General features: G+C 44.6%; 2 pseudogenes; both read right to left on the bottom strand.

Annotated features, from left to right (window-relative positions):
• Window positions 1–411: 411 nt before the first annotated feature.
• LOC104870836 lies at window positions 412–907 on the bottom strand (annotated as a pseudogene).
• Window positions 908–916: 9 nt separating this feature from the next.
• Window positions 917–3,524, bottom strand: LOC117283258 (annotated as a pseudogene).
• Between the last annotated feature and the right edge of the window lie 6,165 nt (window positions 3,525–9,689).

Genomic DNA, 9,689 nt, shown 5'->3' with positions numbered 1-9,689 from the left:
CAGTTTTTGACCATTTAGTATGATGTTGGTTTTTCATAGAAAGCCTTTATCAAGTTAAGATAAACACCATCTATTCCAATTTTCTGCAGGGTTTTTTTTTTATCATGAATGGGTGTTGAATTTTGTCAGATGCTTTCTCTGCATCTATTAAGATGATCATCTGATTTTGTCCTTGATTCTGTTAATGTAGTGTAGTATGAACTTTTGACAACTGTTTTTTAAAAACCCACCATGATGGGAATCTAAAATCTGAGACTGAGTATAAATATCAGATCTGGTGGTTCTCAGTGACAGTGGGGACTTCCCAGGGGGGTAGGATGTAGGGGAATGGGGTGATCAGAGATAATCTCTCTTGTTGTCTGTCGTGCCCTTGATTTTCCCCTTTTACACCCTCACCATCACCCCGCATGGCTGACGTCAGTGTCAGACAGTTGTGGAATAATTACATGAGGATTGTAAAGTCCTTACAGCTTCCTTCACTCACCATATCTAGTTCTGCAACTGTCTCTTCAAAAGTTGCCCTTGCCAGCCTGCAGGCACACAGTCAGGGGGGTTAAGTGTTTTGTAATAGAAGATGGGTTCTGTTGGGGGAAGCTGAATTATTGCAACATCACTGGACATCTTTAAAGCCACTAGACTACTCCCTGCATCCTTCTTCTTGTCATTTCCAGTGGGAAATCCAGACAAACATGTAGTCCCCTTTCATTCCATATTAGAGAACCTTGGACTCACCAGTGGTAGCTCCCACGTGCTGTTCGTCAGTGTCACAACAACTTAACTCCATGTCAGTCCCCACCATTTGCCAATATTCCCAAGTCAGCTTTAGTTCGTCTTGCCCCTTATTTTCTTCTTTCTCTTCAGTGCTGTTGATTGTTCTATAGGAGGCTCTTTTAGCTCCAATCACATTTTTAATGAATCAGACCGGAAGTTTCTTTCTTTGATGCTCAGTTTCATACCCAGCCCTCATTGGTCCCACCATTTCATGGTATTTCTCATTCAACTTCTGGCGCACCGTGGCTCCCCAGTCATCCCTAGTGGAAGCTGCTCCAGCAGGGTCTGACTCTTTCTGCCTCATGCTCTGTGTCCAGGCAAGAAAAATGTTCTATATTTTTCTTCATGTCTTTCATCCTTTGATATATATTTAGTTTTAGGCATTTTCCCGGTGAAGTGTCTATTGGAGCGAGTCTACATAAGTGATAAGCTTTATATGTATGATTTTGAAAAAATGTCTTAGTTATGCCTTTCTTTTTATGTGTTAGTTTGACTGGGTATAAAATTTTCAATAGACAATTATTTCCCTCCAGCATTTTGAAGATATCATCTGGCTTAGATTACCGGTTGTAGGAAATTGCTATCTAGTTGTTAGTCTTTAGTAAATAATATGGCTTTCTCTCTGGCAACTTTTGAAATAGGCGAGTGGTCATTTAATCATAATTCAGAATTACTAATTGCAGGCTAATGCAGATGTTTCCTTACACTGAGAACTGAGGTGGGTATTATGCATTTTTTAAGGTGAAAAGTTGACTTATTTTTACTAAAAAGTGATTGGAAGCAGGTTGAAATTTTCATCAATATAAAATATTCATTACTATTTTTATTCACAATAAATTCAAATCAAAGTTTCCTAAAAAGCTATACTCTCTAATACCACAACAGATATAATTATATAGTTGATAAGCCAGTCTTTAAAGTACCAGCTTAATATAAAGTGACTACTTTGGCTTCCCTTTGGCTGTGTTTGTAACAAAAAAAGACTAATATTTTTTGTAGAACTCTTACTTTATCATTAACTGTAGACAGGTAGAGACAGGTGGATGCAATGGTATCAAAGGAAGAGCATTTTAAAACCCTTTTCATTTTTATTTAAGATTTTTGATAGTGAAGAATTCATACAGTGCCACTAAATTCTATTGGCTATACAATGACCATCTATTTCCAAACAGGGGACATATTCTGTAGCACATTAACCATTTTAACATGTAAAATAATTCCAAACTATCACCATAAGACTTGGATAGAATGTACAGCACCCTTGACATAAAATTGACAGTGTAGTTTCAGTAGTTTATAGGATTTTAGAAATGCCTCCTAGTCGAAATAACCGTGGTCATAAACTAGATGGAGTAGGAAGGAACATCACACCACTGGGATAGAACAGCGTGGACCCTTCCATGTCAAACTGACAACCGCTTAATGACAATGACTTAAGATACGTATGAAAGTGGAGTCATGTTCTCAGAAGGGATGGCGCGAGATGATAACTGCTGTGAACAAACCTCTTCCTAAAGTCTTGAAGAGCTTTCCAGGGAGCATAATCTCAAAATTATACCACACGTTACAGGAGTCCCCTGTGCTGCAATACCCTCTTCAACTGTAAATCCAAATCAGATAGAAACACACTTGCAAAACGGATTCTTTTGATCGCCACACTCGCTGCTAGTGGCTTGTGTGTGCTAGTGTGGACAGGCCAAGACAGAGACTCTGACCTGGGAATGTAACAGTCATGCCTGCCAGGGGCTGCTGTCCTTGCTGCTACTCTGGAGGCTGCTGGTGGGACCCGCTTTGGTCTCTTACTTTCAGCTGAAGGACTGCAAATTTGTAATGGTTTCCCAGTAGCCTCTGAAGAAAAAGAAGGACTGAGATTCTGGTTGGGTTGCAGCTGGAGAAAGGTCTACTCCAGTCAGTTGTTTGAAAAACACACGTACAGAAGTCCAGAGCATCACAGTACACTTGGATTCAGATTTCTTCTGTTTCTTTTCTACTGGGGATTTTACCATCACTTCTTTCTTTGCACTTCTTATTTTAGTTTTTTTTTTTTTTGGTACCAGGGATCGAACTTGGGACCTTGTGCTTGCGAGGCAGGTGGTGGAACCACTGAGCTAAATCCCCAGCCCTGGACTTTGTTTACTTTACTTTTTCTCATAGTGAAGTCCCCTTGCTTACGTTCACTTGCAGTGAGATGAGAATCATTCTCAGAAGCGATTGCATCTTTTGGGGTGGTGTCATTAGTGCTGTTGCCTTCGTCGCTGCCTTCCAGGAGCCTCTGCCTCTGCTGAGCTGCAGCTTTGGGGCTGCTTTCCTTTTCCCTTGAACACGACGCGCATCCCCTTCCTCTGTAATCTTGTCCAACCTAAAAATAATCACCAGCTATGCTGCAATTAGAGATACGCTGAGACTCTTTCTGTTTTACTGTTTTTCAATGCTTTTATCTCGAGACTCCTGCACATCATTGGTGGCTGTCAGAAGTTCCTTCACTGGGAAAGCTGCAGCAGCATGTAAGTCTCTCCGGAAGCCCTTCTCACCTAGGGCCATCCTCGTACCCTCCTTTTCAAGGGGTTTCTTCTTGAAGTAGGGCATCTTGTTTCTGGAGTTAGGTTTTAGTTTGCCTTATTTTAGCTCCTTTGATGTTGTTCTGGGTTTCTTGCTTATAGGTGCAGTTGCAGAAATAAAAAATCATCATCTCAATCAGAGTTCTCAATCTGTGGGTAATTGACTGGTTTCGTATCTCTCACAGGTTGCACCATGGTCCCCTTCAAGAATGTAAATCTAGTGGGTTGGGATTTAGCTCAGCTGAATCACGCCTGCCTTGCAAGTCCATGGTCTTGAGTTCAATCCCTGGTACCAGAAAAAAGAAAAGAAAAGAAAAATGTAAATCTGTAGCTCTCCAGATTTTGTCTGCCTCATTGACAACTTTTAAGGAGAGATCCTCTTTATTCCGTAGTCTCACTGTGCCATGGTGAGGGGTGGATTCTTCCTTGTTTGTCCTGCTGGGTATTAAGGGTACAGTTTTGATCTGAGTCCCCGTCTCTTCTCTCTTCCCTCCTCCTCCTCTCTCCCCTCGCTTCTCTACTCTTTTGAACTCAGGACCTTCATACTCACCTGCATCCTCCAACCTTTTTATTAATTTACTTTGTAATTTTAGATAAGGTCTTGCTAAATTGCTAATGTTGCCCAGGTGGGGCTTTGAGGACTCCTGTTTTTAATTACAGATTGTTTTGGGCTGGCTTTTCTTTACACACACACACACACACACACACACACACACACACACACACACACACATATATATTTTAATTTTTTCCCTCTCTGTTCTCCTTCATTCCTTTCTTAAGGAATGTTTCTCACAGTAAATTGACCCTTCTTTTCCTATCTGCTCCATCTGCTTTGTCTTTCTGGAACCCAGCTGCCTTGTGGGAAAGATAACGATTCCCTTCAGTGTTGGACTTTGTTCTCCTGGTGAGGAGTAGGGATGCAAGCCTGGGGATTTTTCTTGTTTTACTCCAGGGGGTCATCTTTGTCAGGTTTGTTTACCAGCTCGGTTCACTTTTCTCCAACTGGGAAGGAGCCTATTCGTGAGACTTTTAGGGACATCAGCTCCCTATCTTTCCCTTCTTTTCTCACCCCAGTAAAAGGTCAGGAACAATTCTGGTGTTTCCCCAGGCCTCTTCTTTCAAGGATGATGCCAAGTGCCAAGTGTTGTGTCTGCCTTCCCTCCCTCCCTCCCTTTTTTCTTCTTTTTGAATGCTACTTCTCTATTTTTGGTTAGTTTGACCTTAATTTTGAAATTTCAGCATGTACAAAGCACAGAAACACATCTCAGTGCCCACCACCCTTCTGAGCAGTAGCAGCTGCTGATGTGACTGTCGGCCAGCCGCCGGATGGGGTGGCCTCCGGAGTCTGTTTCTTATGAAATCTGGAGCAGCCCCTGGTGTTTATTGTCTTTGGAGAGAAACAAGTGCCTACTATTATTAGAGTTGAATTAAGCAATTGAGAAATTGTAATGGGCTGAGAAACTTGAATGAGACCAGTGGCAGCAGGCTGACCTCTCTGAGACGGAGGGGTAGGCGGAGGCGCAGGCGGAGGCGCCTTGTTGACTTTCCCAGACAGCCTGCAACCAGTGCGCTGCAGCTAATCTGAAAGATTTCTGGAGAACGCACAAGTAACCGAGCTGGATGTTTTTGATACCTTTATTTAGCTTTCTCAAACGCAAAATGCCCAAATTAACTTCTTGCTAGTTTTAGCTAACCAGTTTACTTCAAAAAATGTGCAAATAAAATTCACTGCTCTGGGCCGGGGATTTAGCTCAGTGGTTCCAGTGCCTGCCTCGCAAGCTCAAGGACCTGAGTTCGATTCCCAGTACAAAAAAAAAAAAAAAAAAATCACTGCTTCAAGACTCTGTTTTTTTGTTGTTGTTGTTTTTTTGGGGGGGTTTTTTGGCTCCCCATCTTTCCTCTCTTGAAAATCTTGTTTTTGCTGCTGCCCTAAATGCAGTTCACTGCTAACCTCAGGGACAAGAATCACTTACACGAAAGATCACTAAAATGTATGCAATGTGAGGAATTACCTCTGAGTTATTCTTTGAAAACTCCTCGCTTCCACAGTTTAGATTTACAATTTAGCATTTTACACGACACACGTGCTTTTCTGTTTCCTGTTTTGGCTGCTTTTGAGACACTCGTCACACACGGCAGGCGGAAGCTGTTTCCTCGGTCATCTGTTGCTTGGGACAAAAGAGCACAGTGGTTTGTGCAGTTTAGCCCGCCAGATACAGGAAGGAGCCTTTTCGGACTAATGAAAACTGACAAGGCACCCGTCATGCGGCAGGCTAATCTTTATGTGAAACCGAAGAAACAAGTTACTGGTGGTTTCCGTGTGATTGATTGACTTAAATTCACTGAGCCTGCACCCTCCCATTTTACTCTTGGTCTTGGTCCATCCTTGACCCTGTTCACCCGTTCAGTCGATTCTGGGTATGTTTGAGGCCTTCGAGGGGGCGTGGTCCTCACAAACTAAATAAACGTGAGAAAACTGCCTATGTGTCGCTGCTTTGAGATTCATGCTGTTTGTTAACTGTGTAAAGTCTCCAAAAACTCCAGCCCCAAAGGAAGCCCTCGAATGCCATCTAATTTAGTGGTGTCCCCATTTGGGGTCCTGTTTGTTGCACTTGCTCCCCACCCCGATTCACTGAGGACCCATGATGTGGGGAGAGAGGGTCCCAGTTTGGGAAAAACTGGCCTCCAGGGATGAAGAGGACTCCCTGTTATTTAGCCCTCATCTTGGCTACTCTTCTACCCCTGCTTTTTAAATTCCTTTTTCTTTTCTAATTAAAAGTTCTGTTGAGGGTATAATGCCAATATGATTAACTTCATTTTTGAGGCCTAACATTCCATAAATCCCTAGTTTTAAAAAAAATTGTGGTAAAGTTCCCAGAAGTTAAATTTGTTGTCTAAACCACCTAGTATGTGCACTGTGTGGACAGTGGGCCCCACCATCCAGCTCCAGAACACTTTCTGCACCCCAAAAGGAAACTTTGTATCAGTCATTTCTCCCCCCGCCCCGTCTCTGGCAACCCACATTACACCTTGTCTCTAACAATTTAACTGTACTGCGAACCTCATGCAAGCAGAATCAGTGTTTGACTCTCCGCATCTCACATGTTTCATCTACCAGATTATCTTCATTCGCATTGAAGCAAATGTCAGAACTCCCGTCCTTTTCAAGGCTGAGTAATATTCCACAGTGTGGATATACCACATTCTGTTTGTCCGTTCGTCCATCATTGGACACTTCCATTGCTTCCACTTTTTGGCTGTTGGATAGTGCTGCTGTGCATATGAGTACAAATACCTGTTCAAGTCCCTCATCTCACTTATTTGGGCAGTGAAGTTGCTGGATTATACGGCAATTTTATTTTCAGTTTTGGGGGGAATTGCCGTACTTCTTTGCACAGTGTACTATTTAATGTTCCCACCAGCAGTGTACCAGTGTTCCAGTTCCTCTGTGTTCTCCCCAAGGTCGGTATCACCTATTCCTTCTTTAATCTTAACCATCCTAGTCCACATGAAGTGTCACCTCGTCGTAATTTAGACTTGCATTTCCCTGTGATTAGGGGTGCTGTATTTTCATGTGCTCTTGACTAGTTCCATATCTTCTTCAGGGAAATGTCTGTTCGAGGCCTTTGCCCTTTTTCAAATCAAGTTTGCTGTTGTTGACAAACCTCTAATTCTCAGCAGGTCTGACCCTCTCAGTCTCTTGAACTTCTGGGAAGACGCTGATTGGCATTCATCTCTCTTCCGCTCTCCTCTGCCCTCAAAATTCTCCACCAAACAACCATGGTTGCTGCCTTAGTGTTAGTCAGTTTTCATTCCTGTTACAAAACACTTGAGGAAAACAACTTCCAAGAGGAAGGGTCTTTGTGACTCATGCCTTCCTGGGTTTCGGTCCCTGGTCAGCTGGTTCCCTTGCTCCGGGTCGAGGTGAGGCAGAAATGCCACGATGGAAAGGCAGAGGAGAGCTGCTCACCTCGGGGTGGCCAGAAAGTAGAAAGACAGGGAGAGAGACAGAAGAATGGCCCAGGGACACGATACATCCCTTAAACCCGCACCTACCATTATGTTTTACCCCATAGGGCCTACTACCTAAAAGCCCACTGAGCTGTGAACACATGAGTGGATTAATCCACTTGACAAAGTTAGGGTCCTCATGATCCAATCACTTTCTGAAAACCCAGCGTTTGGCAACTACACCATCAACTCAATGAGCCTTTGCTGGGACAGTTTGGATAATGACCAAACACTTGGTTTGTCTTGTTCTCAGGCCGCACAACACAGCTTCCTTCTCACTTTTTCCATGTACTGAGTCTTGGGCTCTGTAGCTGTTGGTTCCATGGCGGGTGGGGAATTTATTTAGGCCAACTGTCATTGTCGCCTTTGTCTTTTCCTTCCTAAAGGGTTGTCATCTGCTTTCTGAGCTTAGCCAATAACCTTGCTAAAGCTACATTTTGGAGGCCTGAGAGCTTCCCAGTTTTTCTGGAGGTTCTGTGTTGATGACCCTTCCTGCCCCAGAGGCTCCTTTGGTCCCTGGGATCCATCTCTGTGAGTCCTGAAGGGCCACGGGGTTCGGAGAGCAGGCTCTGGGCACCTTCATCTGGCTGCAACTTCTGCCTTTGCCTACAACCTATCTGTCTTGGAGCCAGGCTGGAAACTACACTCCAGATGTTTCTTCTAAGAATAAGGGAACGTTAGCACACCTCCTGATGTGCAGGGAGGACTGAACGAGAAATCATGTGGACAGCTCTTAAGACAGTACGCAGACAGGAAGTGTTAGTACAAATTGGCTGTATTGAGACACTGATCTGGGGTGTGTGTGTGTGTGTGTGTGTGTGTGTGTGTGTGTGCGTGTGTTTATCAAACTGATCTCTTTCACCTCCATTTTCCCCCTTGCTCTTGTTTTCTGAACTCTGTTCTTGGCTTTCCCTTGCCGGGGTCCTAGATGTCATCCTTCTCTGACCATTTTAGCGTCCCTATGTGTCCAGGTGGCTCCCACCAGGCCCCCTTCAGAGTTAGCGGGAGGCTGTGCCCAGCACAGAACCGTGCTGTAAGGCGTTGACCTGGAGCACATTTTCACCGTTTCCAGTTACTCCACATCCCCGGCCCTCACCGGCCCGTGCACAGCCGTAGCCGTGCCCCTGCACAGATGAAGAGTCAGACCTTTCACCAACTGCCACCAATTCATTATTTTGAAGATGAAATCACAGGTTCCACCCTGCACAAGGGACCAGCTGGGACCACGATAAGCGGTTATTTCCTGAGCACGTGTACAGAGGAATCCCAGGGCTTCACAAATCAAACAAGCCAGAGGGCTCTGCAGTTGTCTGGATCATTTCCTGAGCACTCGGTAGCTCCTGGGCACGGCATCAGTCAGCGCTGTGCTGCTGGACGAGGTTCCTGCGCAGCTGATTTAAGAGAAAAGTTTTACTCAGCTCACGGTTGTGGGGGTGCGAGACCAAGACAGGGTGGCTTCACCGGGTTGGGTCCGGGTGAGAGCGGCCCACACGGTGGGCGTGTGAGGAGCAGAGTCACATCCTGAACAGAGGCGACAGAGGTCCCACAGGGACAGCAGGGGTCCCACAGGCCCTTTCGAGAGCAGCGCTCCAGGGGCCTGAGGACCTCCCGCTTGGCCCCATCTCCGCAGTTTCCGACCTTCCCAGTGGTGGGGACGCAGCCTCCAAACTCAGGTCTTGGAGACACCCAGCCACCACGAACCCAAAGCCGGTATCCCGAAGTACGCATTTGCCTTTCACAGAAGGACCCCGTGAGGGTCTCATTCTCATTTTGCTCCTGGTCTCTTGCGGAGCGGACTGCATCAGGAGGGCCTGTGCACTTAGAATCGCATTGCAGGACTGGCACCCTAAAGAGACCCCCAGTGCCCTGGAGCTCCAAATGCAGGGCTTTCACCCTGGCATGGTGGCTCACGCCTGTAATCCCAGAACTAGGGAGGCTGAGGCAGGAGGATCGCTGAGTTCGAGACCAGCATGGGCAACATAGTGAGTTTCAGGTCAGTCTCACTACATAGTGAGACCCTGTTTCAAAACAAAAACAAAAACAAATACAGGGCTTTGACATTTCAGTTACATTCAGAAAGGGCCATTTCACATTTTTTTTGCATTTATCCCCCACCCCCATTCTCAGGAAATGCTGTAGCTTAGTCCATTTTAGAGAGATTATGACTGCAGATTTGTACTTACAATTATATGTTAATATTTTAATCAATTTGATCTCGTTTCTAGTTTTATTATTCCTAGTTCTTTCTATCACTTGTGTTTTCTAAATTATTTGAAAATATTGTCATTTTCTTTCTTTCTTTCTTTCTTTCTTTCTTTCTTTCTTTCTTTTTTTTTTTTTTTTTTT

This window comes from Fukomys damarensis, unplaced genomic scaffold (assembly GCF_012274545.1).
Source record: "Fukomys damarensis isolate Sample0158 unplaced genomic scaffold, DMR_v1.0_HiC HiC_scaffold_24, whole genome shotgun sequence".
NCBI lineage: Eukaryota > Metazoa > Chordata > Mammalia > Rodentia > Bathyergidae > Fukomys > Fukomys damarensis.
Note: the sequence above shows the minus strand (reverse complement) of the source record. Positions and strands in the feature narration are given on the sequence as shown.